A 6,044-nucleotide genomic window follows, 5' to 3' on the forward strand; every position below is an offset into this window, starting at 1 on the left:
ACGTACCTCACAAGTTATGTCTCTCCTTTCTCTTACAAAAGGGTGATTGATCTTCCTATGTAGTTACGTCTGCTTACCACGGCCACATCGTCCCCCCTCATCATTCGTGCATGCCTCCTGACCCGTCTCTCACACGCACGTGCACAGACAACAAGCAGCCATCTCCTCTCTTATTGATATTGCGAGCGTGCCCTCCGTTTGTCTAGCAAGCCTATCCCACCATTTGTTAGAAGAAACTCCACTATCATCCCCTCCAACACTCTAGCTCTGTCTCTCTCCCAACCTTATTCATCACCTGCACATATGCATGGATGCCGATCGATCTCCCTTAATACATGAGGCAGATCGATCTCCTTAATACATGAGGTAGGCTTCTCTACTCCTCCACACATATACCAGCCATTGTACCTCTATAGTTAATTGGGCCTCCCTCTTCCCCCACCACACACCGATAGTCGAGCGCTGCAGGTAAGTATCCATGCCACAGAGACAAACTGCACATGTCCCACCTCACGTTCCAGTAGGCCAAACACTCTATATCTTTGACGTGGGCACACACAAATTCGATGGCACTCTTTATCGATCGCATGTGCACACACACACACATCATCATCCCTCTCTTCGATTCTATGGACACCTCAAGCCGATGATACCTCCACTCTCTTCTCGTGGATTGCCCCCTCTATATATATGTTATATCCAGGCCTATTTCACACACATTGCATATGTTAAATTTTTTGATTGACCCTCCCACAAAAAAAACTCTCAAGAACCCACACACTATATCTATCTAGGTTTGTATCTCTCTCACACAACCCCACGCAGGTGGTGTACGTATACAAGAAGAGAATAGGTGCACCGTGGACGTACTCACGCTTCGTGCCCAGCCACACCCGTGCGGCTACACGGTGGAGCTCATTTCTTTACGAAATGGCAGCCCACGTGCTAATTTGAACGCCTGTAGCGGTTGTTTACCTAGGGAGGTCGTGTACCACGCATGCACGAAACAAAGTTCGAGTTGACGCGTTGCCGCGTTATTTTTAAATAAAGTTATAGCGCTCAATGGCACGTACACAGAATATAAAACGATTTTTATGGAGGAAAAGGTAGTCCGCTCTTCAGACTATCTCACACAAGGCTCTGGTGGCCTCTCTCTCCCTCACCGTTGGTCACTGATCCGGCCGTATCCCGTCCGCCGGGGGAAAGGGAGTGCAGTGGCCTCTCTTTCTCTCTCACCGTTGGTCACTGATCCGGCCGCATCCCGTCCGCCGGGGGAAAGGGAGGAAGTGCATCGTTTCTCCGTTCGACGGCGCCGAGGCAGCACGTCCCGATCTGCGGTACACGCCGTTCTCTTTGACCAAGCTTCGGCGCGGCAGGGCCTACGCCACCTGCTGGCAGATTCCTCCCGCGGCCGCTCACCTAGTTACATCCTGACGACCTCCAGGTATCCCCTCCGGCCTTGCTCCACTTCCCGTTTTCCCACGTCGCTGCATGTGGATCTTCCATAGTTCTTTGCCCAAAACATAGCTCGTCCGGCGTACTTTCCATATTGCATTCTCGTCCTCACACCGTTTTAGACAAACACAACCGTGTTGTTATCTTCCCTTAGGACAAGGAATATGCTTCTTTTTGTCATTGCATGTGTCATCAACTGCTATTGGCCAGTAATTGTTTCCTTTCTACCTCTTTCTTGCAAACAGGGCTATCCATTTCACATCGTTGCTATTGCAACCTTTTGGTGAACTGCACAAATCACTTTTTTCTTAAGAGTGTTTTGTGCAGTTGTACTAAAATGTCACACAGGCAACGTCTCTACATTTCAGTGCGACTGCACAAAGGGAGATTGGTTTTGCTCTATCCTCCTCATCCAACTCCGAGCCTAATCTTCTCCAACTAGTTAGTCTTAAGAGAGACTGCAAAGGTGACCGGCTTCTATTTGTGTGTTTATTGTTTCATCAGCAGTCCTCTATTATCATAATCACACTTGATATCTTTGGAACAGGGATGCTCAGCTCTATTTTAGTGGAACTGCACAAAATGATCGGAATGTTGCATGCTCCAGACAGCTACTTTTTTTCCAAACATGCCTTGTTGATTTAGACAGAGCTGGGGGACGTTGCTGCCAATGAAAGCATGGATCAATTTTAATTTCACACATTCTCACAACTTTGTCTTCAGTTGTGATGTAATTATTGGCTCTGATCTACTAATAATTGACATGCATTAGCAAGGAAGTTAGTTTTTTTATTGTTTCCGAAAGAGCATCGATGGCAAGACACACGAAACAAAAGCTGAAAGCTCACACCATTGTACAATTTCATGTCGCTGGAAAATTATTTGTATATTATGTCAATTATGTAAACAAATGATGGAAGCTTGATAGCATTGCTAGAAGCCTCTTCATCATCCGGGTCCATGTGCCATGCACAAAATTATACTCCTTCGTTCCTAAATATTTGTCTTTTTTACAAATTTCAAACGGGTATATTTTAGAGTGTAGATTCACTCATTTTTCTTCGTATGTGTACTCCCTCCGTTCCTAAATATTCTATTCGTCTTAACAGAGATTTCAACAAGTGACTACATACGGAGCAAAATGAGTGAATCTACACTCTAAAATATGTCTATATACATCCGTATGTTCCAGTCCATTTGAAATCTCTAAAAAGACAAATATTTGAGTAGTCACTCATTGAAATCTCTAGAAAGACAAATACTCCGGAGTATATTTAAGAACCGAGGGGGTAGTGCACAACCGCATGGGGGACTCAGCCCGGTCGTTGCGCCGCATTAATAGTGAGTAATGAGCAGTCAAATCATAAGTCCCACCTTTCCCACTGTAAGTTTCTCTGAAGAAGCAACCATCAATACGCTCTTCTTTGAATCCGCGCATACTACTCCATCCGTCACTGTTTATACAGCGCGCTTCAAAAAAAAAGAAAAAAAATCTGTGGGACCAAGGCGACTAGCGATCGGCCTGAAAAATAGCATTGGTAGTTATAGCATGGCGTCTATTACTAGAGGGAATAATGCGTACACACATGCATGTAGTGCTTCCACCCCGGGTACACACATGCATGCACTCCGTAGTAGTAGAGTACATGGAGAGAAAATTGTGGACTTGATTGTGTTACCACGCACTAATTAATTGAGCATTATACCAAACGCGTCTAAAGTCTCTCTGGTGGTGGAAATGCATTGAGAGAAATGCATCATAATTAAGCGCGCCCTGTAAACTGTGACGGAGGGTGGAGTAGTATGAAGGTGCAAAACCAAGTACGCGTACTACTGCGCTTGGCTCTTCGCCCCTTCGTGAAGTCGAACAATGATGATACTCCGCATGTTGGGTACTACAGTGTATGCCTCTGACAATCTGACACCGAATGGACTGATGCATGTCCACTGAGGGTAGGTTGCATTAGTCAAAAGGCGTAAGCGAGCTTCACCTTGTCCTACAAGCTTCTCCTCATTCTGCGAGTTGACGGGACACACCAAAAAGTAGTGCTAGCCCATACTCCCTCCTTTCCGGTTAATATGGCTTAATCTTTTTTGCGGGTAAATGAGAGAGTTTTATTCATATATAAGCATTCTTAGGACGATCAGCCAAGACACTGGTCACTAGGAAGCGAGGTACCCCACAAAAAAAGAAGTAGGAAGCGAGGTGTTTCATTAAGCCAGCTCTCGGCCACATTCAAAGTGCAGCAAGCACGATTCGCACGAAGATGCGCCGCAAGGTTTGCTGACCTGTTTACATGTTGAATAACAAAAAAAGAGGAAATATTACTGAGCGCTACTATTTGTAACAGGATATGAGCCAGAATTAAGCAAGAATTGTGGCGAGTGTTCCATGCAATCAACTTCCATTATCACATGCGAGAACCCTCGAAGAGAACCAAATGTGTTGAAGATTGCTTTATCACATTTTAAAATTATAATAAGAGTCCAGACGCTCCTCCATCCGGTTCCTAGTACTAGTATAGTACGTACCTTTATGGACTATAGTAGTAGTACTAGTAAACTTTGCGCTTGGCTGTTCGGGAAGTCGAACAATAATAGCACTAGTAGTATAGTGTATGCTTCTGGCAATCTGACACCGAATTAACCGTTGCACGTCCACCGCCTGAGCGAGGGAGAGCTTGCATTAGTCAAAAGTTTCTCCTTGTCCTGCGAGCCACCGCGCGCAATCTTCTCCCGCCCTGCAACCTTCTCCTTGTTCGGCAAGTTGACGGGACACAGCAAAGTAATGCTAGTCCATGCTGCCTCCTCTTCGATTAATATGGCTTAATTTCAAATGAGATAAATACACTGTCTGTCACTGTATATTTGTAAAAATATGGCCAGTGGACTTCATAATACGCTCATTGCGCTCAATATATATATTTTCCGGTGTTCATACGGTCACTAGCTCACCCTGACTGAGTATGTGTGTGCATGTACGTGTAGGTTGAGCACTTGAGCGTGACCGTGTGTGTTCTGTCGTGTGCTCGGACATGCATGCATTAGGGCATCGCGCGCGTTTTTCCGTCCATGTGTACGTGTGACTGTTGCATACACGTAGGGGGAGTACGTGTAGGGGCCACTAAGGAGCCGTCAAATCACACAGTAAGTTAGTCGGAAGAAGCAACCATCATTTCACTCTTGAATGACATGTACGGAATAAAAAATGGTTGATATGGAGAGAAAAAGAAAACCACTATATATACACTAGCAGGAGCCTAAGCTACAAGCCTGCTTGCTTTGGTTGCTCTCTTCACAAGCATAGAATGACGGGCCTGATCCCGCATCTGGGGGAAGGGAACAATGTTCTACGTAGACGCGGTCGACATCGGCGAGGGAGAAAACCCACAGTCGGTGCGTCCCAATCGGGGGTCACCGCGTTATGCGCCAATGACGCGTCCCAACCGCCGTTCTAGCTACAGCCCGATGTCCCAGGTAGTCCATCTTCCTTTTGGAGCCAGCTTGCTCCACTGCCGTAGCTCCATCTCCATGTTGATCTTTCTCTACTTCTACCAGCTTCTATTTGTGATGAGTTTATGTCTCATGAACTAGTGCCAGTACTATTATTCTAATCACACTTCTTCAATATCTTCGCCATCAGGGATGCTCAGGTCGATTTTAGTGGAACTACACAAAAGCATCATATGATCCGAGGGTGCCAGCCGTCTTTCCTTATCGACATGGAAAGTGCTATGGAACAAGAGGTACCAGAAGGTGGAGAACCAAAGAGTGCTGCTTCTAATGTTGCTGACATTCTCACTAAAGAATCTACCTCTAGCACATTCCTTTGACAGGTTCTACCTGTCCAGGAAATTAAATCATGTTTAGGGTTTATGGTTTAAGTCATAGTGACCCCATCAGTAGTTTTTCTATCGTACATGCTCTCAAAACTTTTTTCTTTAGTTGTGAAGTAAATATTGGCTATGATCTGTGAATCATTGAGATGCATTAGCACGCGTGTTAGTTTTCCTTTGTATTTTATGGAATGTTGTAACGGGGCAACCTTGGAATAGGAATGAAAATGGAGTGGAAAAGTTTCCGTTTTTCCGGAGAAAAAATGGAAACGGAGAGAAACCTACGTTTCCTTTCGTTGGATCGCGCCATCGAGCAAAACCAACGTTTAAATCATGTCTGTCGTGTTCGTGTCTCACCCTCCTCCACGGCTCGACCCCAAGCGGTCGCTCGACATGCCACTCACCGCAAACCGAGTAGTATACCATAACTTTCCCGCCTGCTTGTTGATGGATCGCGCCATGGAGTACTAGCACTACTGGAAGAGATTGACGAGTTGGGGGAGGACAGCTAGCTGTAGCACGGACTCCCAAGAACTTACTACTGGAAGAGATCGCGCATGTTGTAGCCGGCTATTGCGATCTTTGAACACGGAGCAGCCGCGTGCACCCGGAAGCGGCGCGGGCGATGCTCTCTCGGCCGGCGCGCCGCAATCAATGCCGGCGCCAGTGAGAGGTCGCGTCCGCTCTGGCCGGGCATGAATGCGGCACTGACCGTTTCGGGCGGGAAGCACGCGCGGGTGATGAAGAGGGTTC

The sequence above is a fragment of the Triticum urartu genome, chromosome 2 (assembly GCF_003073215.2).
Source record: "Triticum urartu cultivar G1812 chromosome 2, Tu2.1, whole genome shotgun sequence".
Taxonomy (NCBI): domain Eukaryota; kingdom Viridiplantae; phylum Streptophyta; class Magnoliopsida; order Poales; family Poaceae; genus Triticum; species Triticum urartu.